The sequence below is a fragment of the Mesocricetus auratus genome, unplaced genomic scaffold (assembly GCF_017639785.1).
Source record: "Mesocricetus auratus isolate SY011 unplaced genomic scaffold, BCM_Maur_2.0 Super-Scaffold_100006, whole genome shotgun sequence".
NCBI classification, from domain to species: Eukaryota; Metazoa; Chordata; class Mammalia; order Rodentia; family Cricetidae; genus Mesocricetus; species Mesocricetus auratus.
The window spans coordinates 23412957-23438099 of NW_024429190.1; the positions used below are offsets into that span (position 1 = coordinate 23412957).

Consider the following 25143-nt stretch of genomic DNA (forward strand, 5'->3'; position numbering starts at 1 on the left):
ACCATTTCTAGGGATTAAGTTGTTAGAGAAGACATGGCAGGACATGGCAGACTTTGGAATGGGGTGAATTGTGTGGCTTCGTGGTGACTTCCTGTGTGGCTTCAAGTCAGAAATCATATGTATGTTAATGGAGCCAACACGCAGCATTGAGGGCAGTCAGCCAACCCATCCCTACTGGCCAAGAGTCACATGTACAGCTTTTCAAAACAACTGGTCTGGGACATTTCCTCACAGGTGAGAGACAGTGCCTACCCAAAGAAAAGGTCCCCATGCAGAGAACATGCCCCAGAGGAGTCTTTGTCTCTTAATTACCCAAACAATTGCAGCCAGAGTATTCTTAGCTGTACGGGTCCAGACGATTGTCTCGTTGCTGCATTTTGCCTTTGCTTCCAAAATATAAATCTGAATTATGGATCCACAGCCCAGATGCGAGGAGATGCACGGGTTGATTTTCAGGGGCTTATTGAGTTTTCTAATTTGGCTTACTTTATAACAACTGCCGTCTTCTCAAATTGCAAAACATTATTTCCAATTTTTGTTTTAGAAACAAGTTTCAAAGCTACAATTCAAGGGCAGCAAAGAATGAGGAAGCAGGACAGGGCTAGGAGGTTGCGGTTCGTTGGTGCACAGCGCAGGAAACTGTACGAGTGGGACACTTTGGCAGCTTCGGATGAGATATGGCAAGCTGCTGTGGGGTGGGTGAGAGGGCTTCGTACAGCTACGAAGCACGATTTTTATAAATATCTCCAGCAGTGTATCCTTGAATTAGCTCTTTCCTTTGACTCTGGAGGTGGGAGGCAGCTAATGTACTATGAAGCTTATTTGAATGGAGTCCTAAGAAGTTTACCAGCTAGCGTGAACTAGTGAGTAGCAGAACTCCAGCTTAATCAAGGACTCCCACTCTTGCTAGCCCACTAACTTCTCACTGAGCCTCAGACAAACAGGGTGCTTTCTTCCCCCACATGAATTACACGTCTATTTAAGTAAAACAAGAATTTACTGCAAGACCAATGTTGATAGGGTCTCCTGAGAGAAGAGACTGCGGAAGAGTCTTCTTTGGAGGTCTATTAAAACCACATTGGTTATCATACGTGTCTGCTATGACTTCAGTGTGGTCCTTCCCCAAGGTAAAAATAGACAAAAATGAGCCCTCGGGTTCCTTTCTCACTCTCCAAAGGTCACATCTGTATCCATGCAAAGCAAAATGGTGGGTCACATGGAGTCCGGTGCCCACTCACTCACACCCCCTCTATCCCAGATTGTCTGGAAGGATGATAGTCTCTTGGACCATGACTCTGTGGATTGTCCTCCCACAACCAGGAAGAGGACCTCACTCTGCTCTAGTCTGTGCCCAACAAAACAAGCGTCATCCTTGTTAAATCCAGACAAAAACTGGCATGAACATAGTGCTATGTTAGAAAACCGGAATTCTCTTAAAATTCTATTGTGGGGATCAGTTAGCATTGTATTTGCCTGTGACTATCATAAACCCAGTTCCTTTAGCAACTACAGGCTTTACTATAACAATAAGCAAATGCAAGTAGTCCAGGGTGTAGCTGCTCAGGATGCCATCAGGAGACTAATCCCCTTGAAAGTTCTTGCCCCATTAAGTCCCCATGCAGTTTTCATTCTCACAATGGCAATGCATTGCTGTACTCCCAGTGTTGAGTTCATAGTCCATTCAGGAAAGTAAAAGTAATTTCTTTGTACATCTTTGTCTTATAATTTGGGATAAGAAACTCTCTTTTAAAGGCTGGAGAGATGGCTCAGAGGTTAAGAGAACTGGCTGCTCTACCAGAGGTCCTAAATTTAATTCCCAGCCACCACACGGTGGCTCACAACCATCTATAATGAGATCTAGTGCCCTCTTCTGGCCTCCAGACACGCAGGTGGAGCACTGTATACATAATAAATAAATCTTAAAAAGAAAAGAAATTCTTTCAAGACATGAATGTGCAAATTGTCTGCCAAATGATGTATGGAATATGGCTATTCCCAGCTACAAAATAATTTGGAAGTCTGCATGTTTTGCATTACAGTCTTTGGTACAGAAAAAAGCTACAAAATGTGCTTTGAAATGGGTTTTGAATGAGTATTTATTAAAATATGTTATAATGGCCTACTTTTGAAAATAGCAAATCTGGAATTTGACATAAAAATGAGACATTATGTCAATATTTACTTTCTGTGTCTATTTGAACATTTAACAATTCTTCCAAGCATGAAGATGGTTTTAGGATAAGAGATAAGGACAGATGGTGTCAGAATTTTACCTAAAGTAGATAAAACTGGAAGGTCTAGGTCAGGCCAATGCCTTAATTCCCACTCACGAGGTATGAGCCACTTCTAGACTTCAGTTTCTTTATATTTAAAATGCAAGGTCTGTGTCTGCTGCTCATCTAGTAGAGTAGAGACAAAGAGGCCTGGGATCCATCCCCCAAGATGTATAAACCAGGAGTGGTGGTTCACACTGCAATTTCATCAGTTAGAAGCAGAGACAGGAGTCTTACAAAGTCAGGGACACCCTTAGCTACAAATGTAATTGAGACCAGCCTAGACTATATGAGACCCTGTCTGAAAACAATAAAATAAAGTAAAAAGTTTAAAGAAAGGACAATCTTTGCAAAGAATCAAATAATCTTTATAATTTTCATAGACCACATGAAGAGCATAGCAAGCATTCGGGAAATGGGAACTTTCTTCCCATTGCTCGCTTTGTATCTTTCATTCTGAAAGTTTGTAAGCCTTCAGGAAACTAACTCAGAGCTAACAGTTAGAGCCTCCTCTTTACAAGAAAAGGGAGCAAACCCCCTTGATGGTACCCAGGCTCAACTTTGGTTGAGTTCATGCCAGGCTCCTTTCATTAACAGCATCATCACTCTATCTTAGCAAACCAGACAAAAATGCCTAAGCAATTTTGTTTTTCCAAGATGCATCATACGCTTCAAAGTACCATCTGCCTGCGACTTGTTACAAAACAGAGTCAACAGAGCCATTTGGTGACATTTTTTCAAGTGACTTCAATGTTTGTTACCAAGGGATCTAATTCCTTGCATTTGTGAAATTTGTCCTGTGTTGTTGGGATGTGAACTAAAGCCTTCACTGAGGCACTGGGCTATTGCAATGCATTGTCCTCATCCTAACCCACAAAGCCAGGTTTTCAATTGGCTTTATCTCAATTTTAATTATCTCCCTTGTCACTCGAGTGGTTCCAGTCAAAGATGGATGCTGGAAACTTATCACCTCACGTCGTGACTGCAGAGTTTAAAAGAGAAACAAATAAATAAAAAAAAAGAGCCCACAGATTTACATACTCAGAGTTCTGCCTTTCAGCCCAAATCTCATTTCTGCAAGACAGCAAGGTAAAAACATTTGCAAATACAGTTCAAGGTCATGAGGAGTTTTTATGAGCTCTGCCTCTGGTAAGCAACTATCAGACCACATAGTCTCCTCTCTTATCTACAACAAATAATGAACATTATGGGTCTTGCACATCTCTCCTGACTGATATGAAAATTACTAACACAATATGCCTCTATATAATTGTTGACATAAATGCATACACACAAAACAAGGCAAGATTCACCCAAACTTATGTTGGTGCTTCTCATCTTCTGGAGTGCAGTATGCACCAAGCCATCCCTCATAATTAATCCTATGTGCCTCTCAGACTCCACTTTGATTTCTCATCTTCTTTTTATGGAGAACGTTTCTCACCTTTCACTGTTCTCTTCCTTGATCTAGCTTTGCTGGATCCTTCCTGGGTTGTAGTTGAGTCTCTGTGCAGACTAAGCAGCCCACTGTCTGCAGACTGAGGATATTCTCATAAGCCTACATAGAGAGAATTCCTTTTCTCATGTTTATTGGAAGAAAAAAACCTGTAAGTACCTCCCAAGTGAACCAAAGAGACAAAAATACCTGCTCTTTAGACAGAAGTGCTTCATTCCTTGGGCTTCCCAAGAAACACCTACAACCCCACGTCATGCTCTCCTCTTACAAACTCTTGCTGTTGGTGCTGAGCTCACCTGGGAACATAACCCAATGCAAGAATAACTACTAGGCAGAGGCAAACCATGGTCTCGTGCCTCTCTTGACATACAGCATCCACATGAATGATGCAAGTCCCTGCTTCCCCAAATCTGGTCATCTTCATCAGCCAAGACTTGTGAACTCTAGGGCAGAGCTGCAGAGAGTGCTGATTTCCCATGCTGAGTTGCCTGGCTCCTTGTTTGCCAAGACTCAAGCGATTACTGAAAGGTTTTCCTGAAAATATTGCTTGCACTGCCTGACTGAACTTTCTCCCTCCGTCCTCAGAGCCAATCACTAGAGAACAACAGAAATGACTTAGAACCTCCATGGCACTCAGGGCTTGTGCCTCCTGCACCACCCACGTCTCTCACTTTCAAGTCTGTCTCCAGCTTCTAGTTCACCTTAGCTACAACATTGTACAAACAAAGGAAATCCAGAAGGTATTTTAAAGCTTTTTGCCTTCAAATTGATAATGACTGATACTCACTATCAGAAGATAAAGGTGAGAATCATTTCCAAGCTGTACTACTTTGAAGGCAGACATTGTTGAGCAGGTACATCTGGATGCTTTCTTGTGGCAAGTTCTGCAGCATCCTTAGAAAGAGCTGGCTTGCTTTCTTTATCCTGTGTATGTCAGAGGCTGCTTTAACATCTCAGGTCTATGTCTCTTTGGGTGTGTGCAATGACTGTAGATGAATAAGGGAGCCAAATCAGGATTACTTCGGGTAGGAAGATACTCCAACTTTTGTATTAGCTGAAAACAATCAGCCAGTAGTAGAATTTGAAGGTATCAGAGAATGAGGGAAAATGAGTGTTTCAGGTGATCTGGCTGTGCCAGGGGCTGAGGAGACACCCCAGTGGATAGAGTGCTTCTTGTGCAAGCATGAGGACCTGAGTTCGTATCTTTAGCATGCACTTAAAAGGCATGAATGCTGGTATGCATGTGTTATTCCAGGGCTTGGGGCACAGAGACAGGAGAATTGCTGTGGTAGCTGAGCCGTCAGCCTGGCCTAAATGGTGAGCTCTGGGTTCAGCGAGAGACCCTGTTCTCACCCCCACCCCGCAGAAGTGGAGAGCAACAGAGAATAGAAGAAAATACTAAGTGAAATTTCTGTCCTCTGCATGTATACCTATGAGTGTACATTCATGTCCGTACACTCTCACACACACAAACGTGAGTCAAAACAGACACCCAGAGAGCTTGATATTCAAAACTCAGATTCTGACTGGCATCTGTGTCTCCTGAATATGAGAGATGCAGCTATGGAGAAAGCATAGTTGCAGGTGGAGGGGGCTCTCATGGCGGAGAGTTTTCCTTGGGAGGCTGGAATCACAATTACTGCTCACGATTAGACAAGCGAGCTGCCTCCATATGCGCTGAGAGAACTCACTGGGGTGTGCCGCAAAGTCTGCTCTAGAAAATTGCAACCCCGCCTCCCTTGAAAGGCTGAGATTTATAACAAGTGTTTATCTACAAAATGCTTCACATAAAAATAGCCCAGGACACCACCCACATGTTTTGTCTTGTAAGGGAAACGCATGAGCTTTCTTAAGCTTTTAGTTACAGCTTCTCTAAACTCATCTTAGTTTTGAAAATAACTTGGCTCAAATGCAAAGACCCTCAAGGAAGCCTTCTGACCATGACTGTTCTTTTGTGACCCACGGACCCAGAGAGTCCTGGACCCTCTCCAGCAAGAGGTATGTGTAGAAAGAAAACTAAGATCTTTAGCTTTTGTACTCGGTGCTATAAAAATGGTTCCAGACATGACATGTGGGAAGGAGATAATCTAAAACAGGGGCTATTTTCATGTTCAGCCTTTGAAGATTTTAATAAGTGTGAGCCAAATCAAGTTGTTGGCTTCAAATGTTTCAGATTTTCACTGTCTTCCTTTGATTATTTGAAATCATTGGGTTGTTTGGGGATGTTCCCAGGCAGTTGACACAGAACTCAGCAGGTAGTGACCTCCAGCAGTCGGTTTCACTTCACTCCATAGCCCCCCAGCCAACCAGGAAGGCAAGAAACAAGAATATGGCTAGACTGTTCAGTTCAGGCCAGTTCAGCCAGTTTTTCAAGGATCCCAAGAGAAGAGTCTTCTTGTGTGAACAATGTTTGGGCGCTTGAGGTTCCTTGAACTAATTTGTGTTTTGCCTGCTTCTTTCCCCCTTCTCTCTTCTTCCTTATAAGCAAGAATGGCCCTCTTTGGCTTGCCTTTAAGAAATTCTAGTGACCCACAAGACTAGCATGTACGCAGGGATCCAGGATTAAGTATTTAGAACATGCCTGGCCTGGCAATCTTGTGGTCGTCTAGGACAGATCTGAGATAACAACCAACAACAAGAGCTTTTTCTCCTGGGCCTTAGAGTCCAACTGAGGAGTAGAGGAACAAGCAAACAACAACAACAAAAACCCAATCAGACACACAAACAAAAAAACCAACAACAAAGCACAAAGATGAGAGGACCTTGAAGTAGGGTCCTGTTAGATCTGAATGTCTGACTGCTGAAGCCAAGCAAGGCAGTTCCATAACCCTTATTCTCAGGGGACTGGCTAGGCAACTTCACCAGCATGATTATAGATGAAACGTTCACAGGCCCAAAGCAAAGCATCATACATTTAAAAAGGGAAGCCATAGGACTTAAGTTTATGTGTTATCTAGACCTGAGTACTCTGCTTGAGGAGTGACATACTGTGCCATAGCATGCTAGTGAAGTGAAATTAATGTCACCAAGGACCATTCTGTTTGTGGCATCTCATTTCACCAGCAGGAAAGCTCAAATACCAGAAAGTCATTTTCAAAACCAGAACTGGAAAGCAGAGTGTGGCATCATTTGCCCTCCTTCTCCTTGGACATGCCCTTCCACCCAATAAGAAAGCCTTTTCACAGAAAGCAGGCAGGGAGTCCCATCCCAGGCTGACTCAGCAGTATTTGGGAGTTATACCTGGGAGTTTGTGACTAAAGCAAAGACCTGAGATTAGAAGAAAGCAGAAGGGAACCATCTGTAGTTGTGACGATTGGTGAACTCTGTCTGAGAGGGGGAAGACATTTTCTGCAGGGTTTAGAAGAGTGATGTTCCCCTACCTGCACCTAACTCCTGTGCATGTGGTTTCTTAAGGTCATGTGGAAGGTCTGACATGAAAGTGTCTAAGGGAAAATTTAGTGGTGAGGTCAAGTGTTGGGACACAGTCAAATGTTGAGGAATCATCATTTGCAGTCTTTCATTCATGTTCTAATCAGGAAATGCATGTCTCTGGTGTACACTCAGCCCTATCCTTGACACTTAGGACTCAGCCACAGAAAGAACAAAAATACCAGACTTTGAAGTGTTTCCCTTTCATGGAAAAATACAAAGGAAGCAAAAAATGAGTCAAATATGAAGCATGCTGGATAATGATGCATGCAGTTGTGGAAAAAGAGAAAATACAGGGTGAAGAGTGACTGGGTTTGCAATAAATAAGGAACAGTTACAATGACTTCACTGGGAACATGACATTTAAATATATATTCATGAAAGAAGCGGCAGCATATAATGATTGATGTACATGTAGCTATATGACGTAGAATGAACTAGATACATATATCAGATGAGCCTATGTAGGAAGAAGACTGCACAGATGCCCTGCAGTAGGAAGATACCTAGTATGCTTGAGGAGCAGTGCAGACAACATGGTCGGTTGGAGATGAAAGAGCAGAGAAGAGAAATGGAGAAGACTCAAGGTGAAGAGATTCTAGCCACCTTGGTTCATTCTAAGCTTGCAGCATTATCTGAGAGAAGCCATTGGAGATCCTACAAGACTGCTATCTGTCCAGTTGCTTCTCCAAGGACAGAAGCAGGGAGACTTGTTTCAGCAGGAAACAATATTGAAAGAGACTAAGATGGCAACAGCAGAGAAGGTGGAAAATGGAGATACTTGAGATAATGTTTAAGGAGATTGAAAAGGATGATTATTGCCAGATCTTTAAAACAGGAAATCAAAGTGATTGTGAAGTGCTTAACCTAAACATTTGAAAAGGTAGGGAGTAGGAGTCACAGGTGGAAGACGATCAAGGTCCACACACTCTACATGTGAGTTGTGTGTCTGCCAGAGAAGCTCATGGAGACCAGTAGTAGATGCAAGTTTGGCATTCAGAAGGGAGGGCTGGGCTAGAAATGGGTCTTCCTATCCCTGTGACTAACTGGGGTTACAAGAACAAGTGGGGTGCAGACAGTGAAGTGAAGAGACCTAAGGGTAGAGAAGAGAAAGAAAAAGTAGGAAAGGGGTTAAGAAGGATTAACCACAACAGGACAGCTGAGGACAGTGAGGAAGAAGGGTTGCAGTCAAGTCCCAGGGACTGTGAACTGACCACAGAGTTAGACAGGGCATTCACTGGTGATCTTGTCAACAGCAATGTCAACAGCACGGTGGGGCAGAAACCAGATAGAGTTCAGAGAAAATGGGAAGAATGAAACTAAATAGTGAGAAGAGGTCATTTATTCAAAGAATTTTTACTATATACTGGGCCAACCAAATGAAATACTGATGATAATATCTGCATATATAAAAAGAAATGTATACAATGCATTATCACAGGTATCATTTATACATTATTTCTAAAAATACCACTATGTACATATTTATTACTGCATGTATTATTTACTTTATATACTAATATATTACAATATATATTACATGTATAGCATATTACTATTTCTATAACTATATCTACACACACATGTAAGTGATCCTCTCAAGATGAGGAAATTTGTGGAAGACAGAAGAAAATGTGCATTAATGTATAAAGAGACTAGTTGTTGGTAAGGAAAACGTCAAAGGTATGATCGTGTGATTATAAGCCTACAACTGAATGAAAGTCAGGGTCATTACACTTAGAAATTTGAGACCAGGACATATGGACAAGTCTTCCACCTAGACACTGAAATCACGAAGAACAGTAACGTTAGAGAGAAGGGCAAAGGACAAAGAACTGCATTCTACCTCTAGTAAGGGATGGCGGGGATCTGTGGATGACTTCTACCAGGATGAGTGGTGAGTTACGTATGTGAATAATGAAATGCAACACTGGAGGATGGATGATCTGAGAATGGCAAGAAAGAGAAGGGAGGTTACTTGATTCCTGCGATGAACAGTGGCGTGGATTTAAAACCCATCGCCTGAGTGGGCTTCAGAAGATGAGGTTGCCAGACTTTGGACATAATAGGGAGGCAAAGGATATTCAGAGTGAAGAGGGGAATACAGGAGTGATTCTGGTGATTGATGTTGTGTCCTAAGTTAATAATAAGAGACCTAAAGTCAGGAAGGGTGCAAGGTATATCAAGAAAGTGGTCATAAACCAGGTGGTGGTGGTGCACACTTTTAATCCTAGCCCCCAAAAGGCAGAAGCAAGCATATCTTTGTGAATTGGAGTCAAGCCTGGCTTACAAAGCTAGTTCTAGGACAACAAAGGCTACACACATAAAAGGAAGGAAAGAAGGAAGAGAGAGAGTTAGAGAGAGAGAAAAGGAAGACAAGGAAGGAAAGAGGAAGTATATAAGTGGCCATAAGATGTGAAAGTCCACTAGACCAGCAATGGATAGAAAGACACAAAGGAAGTTCGAGGTGTGATTAAACTCCCTGTTGTCTCATAGCTAAGCCTGCCAGTGAGCCTGCACACAAGAGGAAGGAGTGAGGCCATGCCCTCAAGAGCTGTGGTAGGTCCATGACTTCTCTTCACACCTATCCACAGAGGATTAGAGGCAGGGGAATGCTGAGTCTTGAGTGGGGCATCCATAAATGTGCAGAGTATTCTCTGCTATCCTACTACCTTGACAGGAACACTGGCAATCTCTTGTCCTAAAATGGAAGGATGTTGAGGAGGGGTAAGTGAGACAGGGACAAGTTATGGAGCGAACCATGTGTCACCCAGTACACTAGAACCACTGAGCTGGGGATGTGCCATAATTCCCCTGGAACTATAAAGATTATAGACTCTCTTCTGCCACAACCCCTGTGCCTACAACTCCTATGCTGTATACAATACCACTCAAGCAGAACCTGAAGCCAGCAGGGGGCAGATATTGAGAGACTTTGATTCTGTGAATGTGGGCCCTGGTTAAAAGTCTGAACTTCAGAGCAGGGACCTCCAGGAAGGACAACTGGCTAGAAGTGTCAGGCAGAGTCTGGTGCTGTGGAAGAATTTCTCGTTTATCAGGGACTCCGGGCCACAGCTCTATACTTATTCCTTTCAACTGATTGAATGTTGAAACTTTATGCAAAGTCAACAGATCATGGAATGTAATCACATGAATAAGCTATCTTCCCAGTAAAACCCAGATGAGTGTTTGATGAATGGCTGGGGACTGGAACTTACCAAAATAAGTCTATAAAACAAACTATGACATCACTGATTTCTCTAAGCCCCATATATCCTCTTCTGGGGATTGGGAAGAATCTATGACACATTAGGGGAGAAGGGAGAAAAATTCCACCTTACAGTGGGAGACATTACATCTGCATGCTTCCATGCTGAGCATTCTTAGAAAAGGGTAGGGAAAGGAAAGTACTAAGTAGAAATACAACTTTGTCCATCACAGATACATGTGAGCTAGAGATGGTCTCAGTGGGAAAGAAAGCAAGTTGAAAAGAATCCCAGAAAAATAGCACCTCTAAATTTCTCTAGGCATCTCAAGAAAACAATTGTTCCTCCAGCATGTCAGGATATTTAAGTAATGGATCAAAATCCCCTGGCCAATCTTCCACTGAAATTATGACTTGGCAAGCATTTATGACCACATAGTCAATGCCCAGCACTCTCTGGAAAATAGGGCGAAAAAATAGCTTATATCAATGACTCCTTTCATAGGGATGTATCAAGAAAATTCCTTCAGTTAATGTCTTTCTATTGAAAAAGATATAACACCCAACTCAATATTTCCCAGAGCAAGGGGGCAGTAGGACTTTTAGTGCTAGGGCTCTAAGGTGGGGTGGATCTGACTGCAGGTGCTGGTGAACCCAAGCACTCTGTATACATACTCCGAGTACCATTGGTCCATAAAGCTTGGTTCTGCTTGTCGCTGGGGTGGCGTCGTTGTTACCCAGGCCTTTCTTGGTGGAGAGAGGAAAGAATAGCCTACAGCTCCAGTTCTGTATCATCATAGTTCAGCCACCTCAAAAGAGAAGACCACTAGCTCCTAAACTTGAGTAGCAGCCCAGGGCTGAACCTCAATGGATTGTCACACTTGACCTCTGAAATTTGTCAGTGTCACTCTAGAATGGAGTAGCCTGGAGCTGCTGGAGACAGGAACCTAATGGAACTTATGCTCTAAGAGAAGGTGAAGGGAAATCAGCCCTCTGTCAGATGTGGGGTTGGTGAATATCTTTTCCTATTCTGTGGGCTGCTGTTTTGTTGACTGTGTCCTTTTACTTACAAAAGTTTCTTGGTTTCAGAAGGTCCCATTTATTAATTGTCAGTCTCCTGTACCAATTAGTTAAAGTGTACCACCTACCTTCTCTTCTCAGAGGTTCAGTGTGGCTGGATGTATGCTGAGGCCTTTGATCCATTTGTACTTAAGTTTTATGCATGGTTATAGATATGGATGTATCTGCAGTCTTCACCATGCCAGCATTCAGTTATTCCAGCACCTTTTGTTGAAGATGCTTTTTCCCCATTGTATAATTTTAGTTTCTTTGTCAAAAATCAGGTGTTCCTAAGTGTGTGGGTTAATATCAGGGTGTTCAATTTGATTTTGTTGGTCTACTTGTCTACTTTTTGCCAATATCAAGCTAAAGAATTCAAGAAGCTAATCACCAAAACAGCAAATAATCCAATTAAATAGAACTAAATAGAGAATTCTCAATAGAGGAGTCTAAAATAGCTGAGAGACACATAAGAAAGTGCTCAACATCCTTAGCCATCAGGGAAATGCAAATCAAAACAACTCTGAGATACCATCTCACTCCTGTCAGAATGGCTAAAATCAAAAACACCAATGACAATTTATGCTGGAGAGGATGTGGAGAAAGGGGAACACCCCTCCACTGCTGGTGGGAATGCAAACTTGTACAGCCACTTTGGAAATCAGTACGGGAGTTCCTCAGGAAAATGTGAATCAATCTATCACAAGATCCAGCAATCCCACTCTTAGGCATACCAAAAGATACACATTCATACAACAAGGACATCTGTTCAACCATGTTCATAAAAGTATTATTTGTAATAGCCAGAACCTGGAAACAACCTAGATGCCCCTCAACTGAAGAATGGATGGAGAAAATGTGGTACATTTACACAATGGAGTACTACTCAGTGGCAAAAAAAAAAAAACCAAAAAAACAAACAAACAAAAAAAACCAATGGAATCTTGAAATTCTCAGGCAAATGGATGGAACTAGAAGAAACCATCCTGAGTGAGGTAGCCCAGTCACAAAGAGACAAAAATGAGCCATCATCCAGTAGCTGATGGAAGCAGAAGCAAATACTCACAGCTAAATATTGAGCTGAATTCTGGAATCCAGTTGCAGAGAGAGAGGGGAGTGATGAGCAAAGGTTGGAGAAACACACAGAAATAGCTGACCTGAACAAGCGGGACCTCATGGATCCCAGACTGATAGCTGAAAAATCAGCATAGAACTGTTGAAGACCCCCTGAACAAGAATGTCAGTTTGGAGGTTTAGTTAATCTATGGGATCTCTGGTAGTGGAGAAACACACAGAAATAGCTGACCTGAACAAGCGGGAGCTCATGGATCCCAGACTGATAGCTGAAAAACCAGCATAGAACTGTTGAAGACCCCCTGAACAAGAATGTCAGTTTGGAGGTTTAGTTAATCTATGGGATCTCTGGTAGTGGAGAAACACACAGAAATAGCTGACCTGAACAAGCGGGAGCTCATGGATCCCAGACTGATAGCTGAAAAACCAGCATAGAACTGTTGAAGACCCCCTGAACGAGAATGTCAGTTTGGAGGTTTAGTTAATCTATGGGATCTCTGGTAGTGAATCAGTATTTATCCCTAGTACACGAATGGACTTTGGGAGCCCACTCCACATAGAGGGATACTCTCAGCCTAGACACATGGGGGAGGGTCTAGGCCCTACTCCAAATGATATTACAGACTTTAAAGATCCTCCATGGAAGGCCTCACCCTCCTTGGGGAGCAGAAAGGAGATGGGATAGGGTATCAGTGGGGGGCAGAGGAGGGAGAAGGAACTGGGATTGACATGTAAAAGAAGCTTGTTTCTAATTTAAATTTTTAAAAAAAGGGAAAAAAAGAAAAGGGAAAGGGAAAGTCATTAGAAGGAACTGGACAGGCTCCCTCATAAGAATGTACAAGGTAACCACCGACAAAAGGCAGTGCCTTTCACCCAGAAGCGACAGTTTGAGCCACAGAGACCAATACATGGCAGAAGATAATTATATGGAGCCTCCTATCCTGTCAGTCTATTCTTCATCTCTGAGGGGGTAGAATAACTTTTTATCATGTCTCACAGTCCCAAGTGCTATTTAAGATCAAATGAGATCACACATATAAGTATGACTATTGAACAATAATGGTGACGTATACGGAAGCAAAGACTTTTGAATGAAGTGGGATGCTAGTTTGGGCTGAAAAGGGGGATTAGGAAAAAACAAAAAGAAACGGATAGAGACTCATAAGAAGGCAGTTGATCCCACCCATAAAGATGAGTTTGCTCTGCTCTGCTTAAGTAGCCAGTGCCTGTGACCTAAGCATCTCTGGCTCTAAGAGGTCCTCTGGGAATTCTAAGGATAAGTAGATTTGAGACTACCGCTCCAGGAAACATCCTTGCTGTGTGATCTGAAGAAACGGTGCTGTCCTATTCAACTTTAAAAGGTGGCAACTGCACTCCCTCTACATGGTAGGCTGTGATACGTTGAGGACATGAGAGTATTGTCACCAACACAGATAACTCATTCACGCAGTTCATACTTATAGAGAGCCGACTATGTGCTGAGACATGGGGACACAGCACTGAGTAAGACAGACACTCTGCCACATGGGCCTTACCCTCTGCTGAGGTGACACAATCGGTTGGCAGCCATTCCCTACATGGGAGAAGAACTATGCCAGCTGAAAAGTGGAGCAGGATAAACAGACAGCTTGGGGCAAGACTGGAGGGTTCACTTCACACTGAGGGCCAGGGAAGGGCTGGTGGACGCTGGCATATCCACAGGGCTCTGAAGGAGGTGAGAAAACTAGCCTAACAGGCTATAGGTCATAAGCTCCCAAGGCAGAGGGAAAGCCTCATGGAAAGTCCCTAAGGCAGGAATGTTTGAAGAAAGCAAGTAAATTCAGAGATTTCCTTGAGCTTACACAGCTGAGTCAGAGGAGAACCCAAGACCACAGAATGCAGCTTCAAAGACTAAGAACTAAGCTGACACATTACAGACAACCAAACGAGGCACTATGGGACATGTCCATAGTGCCACACACTCTGCAGGCTGAGGCAGGAAGCTTGGGGACTCAAGACTAGACTGGGCAACATAACAGTTTCCTGCTCAAAATGAATTAATGATTTTTAATTAAAGGCAATCTAACTATTCCCTTGGGTGAGGGAGGGGGACGAATGTCTGGATAAACTATTCCACTTGTGCTAAAGAATCAAAGCAGAGCCAGCCAGCCAGCATGTGTTTCTGAGCACAGAAGCATGGTACAGAAAGCAGGAGTGAGAGGATATAATCTTAAAAGCAAATTTCTCTCAAAAACGGTACATGTTTGTGTAGAGTGAAAGAATGTGGAAGAATGTGCTCATGAGATAGCCAATGGAGGAAATAATGGGGTTCACAGAGTGACTTCCACACAGAGCCACACAGAAGGACATTGAACATTCATGAGAAATATATTCTATTGCTTTCAAAAGTATAAAATACATGTTGGACCCAAGTTAAACTAGACTATTCACTGTTTATACTTTGGGATCATAGTAGAGACAATGAAATTCCACAGTATCTTACACTATAAATCCTGACTCTGACACCTTCTAATCAAAGACATCAGCCTTAGGTGCCTTAGACATCCATGACCCAGAAAAGTCTAGTCGCTAATAGCAAGTTGAACCTCTCATCTATTTTATGGAAGGACTGGGGCAGAGCTGTCTCCAAACACCCTCGGATGATTTTGTGTGTGGAATGGCCACCCCCACAGCTTAGTGCTTATGTAACACTTTAAGTACTTCATTCCCTGGAATAGGAGGCACATGACATCGCACTGAAATACACATTGTTGAGGGGACGGGACTAGAAGAACAGAAGGATGAGGCAGAGCTTTCCTTGTGGAACTTAGAGTCCAGGCAAGGAAACAGTTGAGCAACAGGAATAATTGCAGCAGGCTCAGGAGCACAGGAACCTCCCTGAGTAGACTCTGTCTAGCCTTGGGATGGTTAGAAACAAGAGGTGTACTGACGTACTGTGCCCAAGTTCAACAGAAGAGATGGCTGTGGGTTGGTTGGTTTTCACTAGAAGGAAATGGCCCTGGGTTAGCCTTTTTGTTATCTCTTATGCATGTCTATCCCTGAGTAGGTGCCCTCTCCATTCTGATCATCAATATTGAAAATGAGAAAAGGCAAATGACCCCAGGTGACTGGACAGTACTTATTCCAACTCTGTGGCCCTGTGCCTTGGGTCAGTTCCATCCTGGACCTCGACTTGGCTTCCCCTTGCCTAGAATGGGAACAATAATAACAATGCATGTACAGTTCACATCCAAGGATACCCATGTGAAAACTCAGGGTCAGCCACAGCACCAACTACTATATCTCAGAAGTAACTCACACATCCTTCCCTTTGATAGTTTAACTGAACTGTCCACTTCTTACCTTGCATAACTCTAAAACTGAACTGTCCCTTAGAATGCCTGTTGTGTTGATACTGAGTGCCTAAGGGAGTGACCTCAAGGGTCACTCTCAAAATTTACAAGGTACCTGGCACCACCCCAGACCAATCCCCTCCTGTTAGCTCATCTGTTAGTGCCATTACCCCCACAGAATTTAAACTGCTATGGCCTCTTTCATATTTTTACAGATGATAAAATTCACATGATTTTCAAAGGCCATGCCATTATTGAATGGCAGAACAGAGATTCAAACCACCTATCATGGTTCTGTAAGGGACATCACTGTATCTCTAACATGCAGGCTGTGTTTAAGGAAACTGAGACCAACACTAACACAGCTCCCATTGTTACTAGGACCAACATTCTCCCAAAGACGTGAATGCCTTGGATTGTAGTCACATTTCTTTTCTTGTAAAGAGATTTTTTTTCACTTGACTGAGAAAAGGAGAAACATTTATAGACTATAAATTGCAACAGGAGTGGATGGCAGCAGTTCCCGTGACTCTCAGGGAGATGTAGATGATCACTGTAATCTATCATAAAGCGGCCACACTTGCTCAGGGTGGTAAATAACACTGTCAACAGTATTCGGTCAGTGCTCAGGAAGATATATTTGCAGTCAGCGAAGCAGAAGGAATTGGCTTCTTTGCTGGTGAAGACAAGAAATCTCAAGCTCTCTGCAACCTGAGACTCTAACTCTGGATCTTCTCCATTTCCCCCCAGCGTTTAAGGAAATCATTGGAGAAGGTCCATCCTAGCTGCATGATGAATGGTCTCCTCTAAGTCACACCTTGCCATCTCCCATGGCCACCTCCATTCTCTGGCTTCCTTGGGTTTCCTATGGAAACCATCGACTTTCTTTTCTTGCATTGCTTAACAGTAGAAAGCAACAAATTCCAAAATCCAGTGGCTTCCAACAGAAAACATTTGTGCATTGATGTCATAGTCTCAGGGTAAAGCAACTGGGCTCTCTCTGTGTTCATCACTGGCAATCGGGGACTGGCTGCCTTTACTCTCCTCCAACGTCACCAATATGGCATAAGGTTTCAAGAGTTCACTGATGAAGGAGCAGAAGGTGTTGATGGTTCAGGCTGCTTCTGCTCACATTCCCTTACCTGAGCAACTCCTCAAGCCAGGCCAGACATGGATTTCAGGGGTGAGGGAGGGTGACCTTCTGTGTGCCTCAGAGAGGAGAGAACTGGCTATGATGGAGCATGTATGACCAGGACTACACAGCACACATAGAAGCAATTAGAATGTTTCTATAAAAATACATATTCACATTGCAGACCAGTAATGGGGAAGGGAGTGGCTGATAACTAAGGGGGAACCAAGAAAGTATGTGGGCTTATGTTATTTATGAAGTGTCTCTGATTGGATTCTTGGGATAGAAAGCAGGAACAAGTGATGAGTCTGAACCTTAGCATGGCAACATAAGCTGTACCTCTTAAGGGATTCCTTATGAGCCACACTATTGTCCTGAATGGACAGAACCTGAGAGGGACATTTACCCAGGCAGGTTGGATAGAAATGGCAAAGGAAGACCACCAGCCTCCAACACACACACACACTGCTGGTAAAATAGCTAGATTCATTTGTTCATATATGAGCGATGCCACATGGAGGAACCTGACAAGGATATTGCAAAAATAAATACAGAAAGAAAATGACCAAAAAAAAAACCCAACTCATTCTATCTTAAGTGACTGACCACCATGCAGAACAGAGGTTAGCTTTCAGCAGTCTTTAATGTGCTATCAACATAGCTTCTCAGAAAGAGCTACATTCATAAAAGAAACAGAAGTGGTTAAAAGATAAATAAGATAAAGACAAACTGAAAAGTAGACTGGAGAGGTTCAGGAAATCAACGGATGATGAAAGAAAAATAGAGAAATGGTCCTCAACAGAAAGTAGACACATACCGCCCAAAGTACAGGGCATGCTGAGTAAATAACAGTGAAACAGGAGGGAACAAGGAAGTGAAAACAGCAGGCAATGCATACTGAGGACAATGGGAACTGATAAACTCAAAGTAACATTCTGAACTGAAAAGAAGGAGAAAGGAAAATCTCAATATCAAACGTTTCTCAAACTAAGAGAAACAGATATTCCAACATTTGAAGTACACATGTTGTCCCAGTAAAAATAAACCAAACTGATATCAGATACTCACCAGGGAGCTGGAGATGGACCTCGGTTGGTAGAGTGTTTACCCAGCATGCACAGAGCCCTGGAGTTAATCTCTTAACACCATATAAAACTGGGTTTAGAGGTATACACCTGTGATCTCAGTGCTTAGGGAGTGTATGCAAGAGTCTCAGTAGTTCAAAGTCAGGTGACACAGTGAGCTTGAGGCCAGCCTGAACTGTATGAGACTCTGTCTTTAAAAATAATAATCTAGTCCACGAGACTCCAACATTCATAGAAAATGTTCTGTGTGGTTGTTTAAGCAACATGAACAGGGGCACTAGCCAGTCCTAGCCATGGCATCCACAACACTAAACCCTAGAATACAACCAACGACATCCACCATGTTCTAAAAGACATGAAAGCATGACCCATGGTTTCTGTTTAGCCAACTTATGCTGTTAAAAGAAACATGTCAGCACTCTTAAACACAAGACAACCCAAGGACTACATTAAGAATGCCCACTTAAAAATTTATGATATTGAAAACCCAACATAACAAAACATGAATCAAAATTAAACAATCAGTAACTTAGAAGTCACTATATGAAGGCCCAAGTGAGTTTTGGCTCCTTCTAAACATGGAGTCAAGACTAAACAATGATGGTAACTAGTCCACAGGACAAGTTCCTAGAATGTTGTAACTCTTGGAAGTTTAAACTTAATAATGGAATTAGCAAAAAAAAAAAACAAACAAACAAACTCGGAAACTGGTATAAGGGACAGAAAATATGCATGATCTCCTCTCATGAAGGAAAGCAAATGTTAGTTAAAGATGAAATATACAATTTTTAAAAGTAAAATTTGGGGGCTGGAGAAATGGCTTGACAGTAAAGAACACTTGTTACTCCTCCAAAAGACTCTGGTTCCATTTCCCGGCACCAGAAATGTTGTTCACAACTGTCTCTAATTCCAGTTTCAAGGGATCTGACACCCCCTTCTGATCAGTGTCTGGCACATACATGGTACACAGACATACTACATGGAGACAAACACTCAAACACATAAAACAAAATAAATCTTTAAAATATTAATGAAATTCTGCTTTAAACCAAGAAAAGCCTTTTAGAAACTAATATCTCTTGTTATACACAGATACTTACCTGAAGTTTAGTGAATTCTTACATTTAATTCTTACTCTCTTTATTCTTCTGGCAAATTCAAGTAAACTTGGGAATACGTTTTATAAAGTGGTGTATGCACGGTATAAACCTATTTACAACATCATCTCCACCAAGGCTTCTGACTAAATACTTGATAAAAAAGGATCTATAGCAATAATCACAAATGTTGGCAAAGGATTTCTAAGTTTGTTTTGCTCCTTTTTTCTCCCTCTTCTAAGTTCTTTTCTAAAACTATGAAATTTTATAAGCATTTACATTTTCTACAAATATAATCAGCACACTCCCACTGACATAAACACATTGCCACATATGAGATTCAGTGCCAAAACCCACCACTACCTGAGGTCCATGCTTCATAATACCTTGGGCATGACAAGCAGTCTGCTTTTCCAGGAGAAATGTGTCTGACCTCTCCTGTCCATCCCCACTGTAGTGAACCATCATTTAGTTTGATACTTCTCATTCCAAACTTCAAATGTTGTTCTCTGTCTACCTCATCCTCTTACATGTTCAGGAATGCTTTATTGGTGGCCCATTCCTACTTTAATAAATGTTCACAAGGAACGTTCAAGCCAGAAGTCAAGACTCTAGAAGTCAGAACTCAAGGTTTGGGCAACAATGGTTCCCTCTTGGATTCTTAGAGAGAACCACTATTAGATCTCAGCATGCAGAGTAAAGAGACTAAGAGAAAGAAAGAGAAGAGTCTGACCTCCACCAATCATTAGCTTATTATGCATTTATTAGTGCACACAGAAAGGGGAAGCCTCTACCCCTATGGAATAGAGGTATCTTTGGGGAGGCAGGGATGTATTTAGAGTTTATATAAAGGATTGGGAATGAGGAAGTTGATACTTTCAGCTTCTGGAGGCTGCCAACAGTTATGGTGGTCTTAGATTGTGGGTGTCTCCTCCATCTGGCCTTCCTTTCTGTCTTTCCTATTGTTATGAAGACACATTTGGATCTAGTGTGTGCCTTAATATATGACTATCTCATCTCAATTTCTGTACAAGCCCTGCTTCTAAATAAGGTCAAGTTCACCAGTTTGGGGGTATGTGTGTCTTTTGGAAGACCCTGTACGGGAGCTTCCTGCCTTACAGGACCTTCCTGTGGTATAACACAAACTGTGAGCTTCTCACTTGAAGAAGCTTGTGGAAGCAGAAAACCATCTACTAGATGAAAGTTTCACACAACACCTGGTACCCGAAGATCTCATGAAAGCACAGATCGATGTGGAACCAGGTATCCCTGTGATACGGATTGGATGTGAAGCATCCTCCACAGGATCATGTGTTTGAATACTTGAGCTCCACTGGGTAGCTCTGCTTGGGAAGGCTGTCCAAGTTTTTGCTCATATGAACTGGCAGATACTGGGTTGTATGAACTTGGCTTGAGGGTTATGGGCCAGCTCCAAATCCTGGCTAATCTGCCTGTTTCCTGCTCACTGAAATGTGAGTAATTGCATTATCCCACTCCCTCAAACTCTGCTTTACTTTTTCTGTATTATGGGGACTGTACCTTTTCAAACTATGAACCAAAATAAATATTCCATCTCTTATGCTGCTTCTATCAGGGATATGATGACAGTGATTTAAAAATAAGGAACTAATCCACTGGGTAGTAACTCTTAATTAGATATATAGGGAAAATCACCTAACCTTTTTGGGTCTTGATTTTCAACAGGAAAACAGTTTCTCGTGATTAAATCATGGTGGAGATTAAATGCAAGGTAGAGACAATGTCCATAAGAGATTTTATAAAGTGTCTACAGTGCAGTAGGCATTGATCATGCTAGTTTATAGATGATGGGGTGTGGCAGGAAGAGTAGTATCAGTATGCTCACTGTGGAAAAGCAGAAGAGCAAACCCAAAGATGTTTTCATGAGCCCATGATCAGATCACTTAAATCGTGTGTTCTTTTACTTTTGATGTATGCTTGGAACTTTAAAGTGACAGGGTTGGAGCAGGACTGACTATAGTAGTTTTATTTGATTCTTAATGGGAACCAAGATCATAGGAAACCAAACTGAGAGAAAAAGAAGCCCCAATTATCTGCACCAAAGCCTTCAGCATGGCTCACCTCTGGCAAAGGGTGTCTGTGGAAACATTCTTACATTGCTGCCATTTTAATGACACATCCCCAGTGCCTCTGAGATCAAGAGCCCTAATTCCACAACATACAGTGCTTTAAATTGAGGTCATCAATCATGCCAATTTTAATACATATTGAGTTGTTCAGATCTCCAGTGCTATTCCATGGAATGGCCCAAGGAAATTGTTATGCATACCAGCTAGGAATGCTAACCTGAGTATCACAGAATGACACTAATTGGCATTGGCATTATTTTATGAGACAGGGTGAATGGTTACCACCTAAGTTCAGATACTCATTAATGCCACCAGAGATCCAGGTTACCTCTCTCCTCCCACTGTGTGCCTTCACATGTCATGTCTCATGTTCATGCTTATCATTAGGTGATAGCAGAGTGGCTATGCCATTCAGACAGCCTATCTATGTCAGAGGCAGGCAAAGGAGGAGACAGAGTTCTGCCACATGGCTCTGTGTCTTTTCATCAGGAAAACCAAGGTCTTCTAGAACTCCCCATGAAGTGTCTGATCCTACCCTACAGGCTAGACTTGGAATAGTGGATATCATTCAGTCTCATAGAAACTCAACAAACTCAGATTTAGGCAGCAAAGATAGAGGAAGAAGTGAATGCTATTTTACTATCAGGATATATCACAAAAGAGACCTAGACCAGCTGAGTATGGTGATGCATACCTTTAATCACAGCATCTAGAGGCAGAGCAGACAAATGTCTGTAAGTTTGAAGCCATGATGGCTTACAAATATCCTAACAGGTGTCTCGGTAGGTAGAGCAAAGAAGAGTTGCTCTACCTGCTAAGGGTTGGAGATAAAATTGGCCAGAGTGATCTCTTAAAAATAAAACCCAGATGCAATCCTCTCTTGCTTAATTTAACATGATCTTATCAAACTTCTAATAAAAATTAAACTTCCCCCAGGGCCTTGAAGACAGGTACAACCCAGACCCCATCCAACCCATCTGTCTCTGACACCCTCTCCCTGGCTCTCTCCTCCATCTTTCTCTTCTTCCTGCTGCGATCATTCCTGCCCTGTGACCTTCAGGGCCAAGTTTCTGCAGAGACCTTAAAACTGGATGTCCATAGGTGGCACACCTTTGCCTGATTCAGATGTCGCCTCATAGGTTTCCATCCAAGGACACCTGTTCCCCACCCCACCATATGCACACTAGCTGTTCATCTTCTTCCCACCCTGTGGTACCAAAGCAGCTGTCCAGGTATTGCAGAACTTCCGGTGTCTGAAAGTGTGCTGGCTCCCTTTCTGTCTGTTACCACTCTGGAAGACTGCCCTTGGAAAACAACGCTTTTATTTGTTGTATTTCTACTGCTTTCCCTCTGCCTGATCCCTGCTTTCATGTGCCAGGTGCTCAGTTAAATGGGTGAGGGAAAGAGCAGAACTAAGAACCGAGATGGGAAATACCCAAGAAGAACCAGCAAAGGGCTTAGAAATGCCAGAGTGTAGAAACACACAGCTTGTTCTCCACAGGCCTGGGCACTCAAGAGGAGGAAATGAAAAGAAACTATGGGTTCTTACTGCCCTCTAAAGAGCTTGCAGTCCATCTAGGAGGACAAATTAAGGAGCAAGGGAAGTTCGAGGGAAAAAGGTGGGGCTGAGCATGAGAGCTGCCAGCTTCCAGCTTCCTAATTGAAAAATGGTACATTTCTCTAGAGGGATGCTCATTGCAATGTTATTGGTAAAAAGTCAAAAAGTAAAGACAACTGAACATCCCAAAACTGGAATTAGTGAAGAACAATTCCAACATGGTCATTTGATATAATTTTAAATTATGTTGCAAATTATGTTTTATTGCATGAAAATCAGTGAGATTAGTAAAGGAGGACAGAACACAGAAAAATGATACATGCCAGAGAGAACATACATCTTTCCAGATGCAGTTCCCCAAATGATAACCAGGTCATTTAGGGGTGTTCTGGTGATAGCTGGCTTCTGATTTTCCTCTTGTTTTCTATATAGTTTTCTCTGGTTAATGCTTTAATTGAGCAAAATTTCCCTAAAATTAAACTACTGAATTAGGGTTTACATGGTAAAGTCTGTCTCTCCAATGTAATCCTAGAACTCAGAGCATTTCCCTGAAAAAGAGGGCTGCTTGTAAGTATTGTTCCAGGAATATACAAACTTTGGAGAGACTCAGCCAGGCATGGGTTAAGAAGGCTGTAAGGGCATTCACTAATAGAGCAATCACCATGAGACCTAAACAGCCTCTAATTTGAACAACAAGAGCACAGTGCAGACCTAGGAAATAATGACTATAGTCAGATGCCCCTTGGATTTAATACCCAGTTCCAAATACCCTTACCCCCCAAAGTTAGGGCAAATTAGATATAATTTTTCTCTTTTAGAGATAATAGCCCTAAGTTCCAAGAGGTTGGGCACCTCCCAATACCCTGCAGGGAGTAAACAGCCTGCTAGGCTTGAACCCAAACCTTCCTTGTTCCCTGTACCAAAGTTAAGTCTGTTTCACGGTGTCAGCATCATATCTGTGCTTGTGGGAGACCCTTGGTCATCAGCTAATTCCTGTGCTAGACATTTCCCTGGGGTACTGTTCTCAACCCATTGTTTGATTACAAGTCTGAACCAGAGACAAAATCAAATGAGACACTAAGTGAATTAGATCCTGCAGAAAAATAGCAGTAGCAGAGAAACATGAAATCTGAAGGATCTGGAGATGAATTACCATGAAAATATGGAGAAAACACACATACTCAAACAAAAACAGGTACAGATTTAAAAAAATAAATAAATAAAAGCTGATAGTGTAGAGTAGGGAGGAGAGCTATCAAGTTAAAAGCCTATCTGTTTGGTCACCAGCATTCCTTTACCTCAACACCAAAGAAGATTTTAGGCTCCCCCTGGGGGCATTTTGAATGCCACTGAGCTGAACCCTTCAGTTTACTTCATAGCTCCCAAAGGGGAGGAACAATGGTATGCATCGAATGCTTGTGTTTTTCTCCGACTTTTCTGCTAAAGCACCAACGTTCATGAAGATTGAGAGATGTTAGGATTAGATGGGGTTCTGGGGGAGGAGTCCTAGTGATGGATTTAGTGACTCCATAAGGCATGCTAGACAGTATTTAATTTACTTGTTGCTTGCATCCTTTTCTGCCTCCTGTCCCCCACCACCCCATATCTACCTATCTGAAAGCCAAACAGGTAAGGATCACCCTTACCAGGAAACAAAATTTGCCAGCACCTTGATTTTGGACTTTTAGATCTGTCTGCTCTTTACATCACACAGTCTACACCTGACTTCAGCAGCCCAAGTCCACTGAGACATCCAGTCCCTCTCTTGTACTCCTCCCAGGTAGACTTTTCAGACCACTTTCAGCGTCACTCCTGTTAAAATATACCTAAAACTGGTAAATATGGCAAAGTCCAAGGAACTTTTTTCTCCTTTAACAAAATGTCTATATCCCTAAATGACTACATACACCTAAAATAGTATTCAAGGAAGTGGAATGACTTTGATTCTTTGTGCATTTGTTTTAGTCACTGTGACATCACTGGCACAGTGGTTTTCAGCACCAGGCTCTGGGTCTACATTATCTGGGAAACTTGTTAAAAACAAACAAACAAACAAACAAGCAACAAAAAATCCCTCCTTGCTGGAAAAACATAGGAAAGTCTAAGTCTTTAAATCTCATGAGTAGGTTCCTGATATCTATCTGTATCTATTTAGTACTCCTATTACAGTGGAAAACAAGAAATGAGGTGAAGGAAAGAGGCATAGTGAGTGTGTATGCTTTTACAGCATGGAGTTCGCAAAAAAAATCACTGTGTATGTGCACAGCCATGATAAGGACCTATGAATCTGGTCAGGGCATTACACAAAATCCACATGGGATTTGGAGGAGGTTCT

The 25143-nt window shown here is 42.3% G+C and overlaps 1 protein-coding gene and 1 long non-coding RNA gene across 7 annotated transcripts in view; one reads left to right on the forward strand and one right to left on the reverse strand.

Annotated features, from left to right (window-relative positions):
* C1qtnf7 (C1q and TNF related 7) overlaps positions 1-25143 on the forward strand; it is a 98984-nt gene that overhangs the window by 38143 nt on the left and 35698 nt on the right. The window contains exon 1 of one of the 4 annotated variants that reach the window (XM_013112448.3): positions 5576-5727. The exons of the other annotated variants lie outside the window; for them this stretch is intronic. The gene's annotated coding sequence lies outside the window, so the exon portion shown is untranslated. Of the gene's footprint in view, positions 1-5575; positions 5728-25143 lie in introns of those variants that run through there. 4 annotated transcript variants of the gene reach the window in all.
* LOC121140808 overlaps positions 1-25143 on the reverse strand; it is a 54155-nt gene that overhangs the window by 8437 nt on the left and 20575 nt on the right. Inside the window, exon 1 of one of the 3 annotated variants that reach the window (XR_005877732.1) lies at positions 4517-4859. The exons of the other annotated variants lie outside the window; for them this stretch is intronic. This is a non-coding gene — a long non-coding RNA (uncharacterized LOC121140808). Of the gene's footprint in view, positions 1-4516; positions 4860-25143 lie in introns of those variants that run through there. 3 annotated transcript variants of the gene reach the window in all.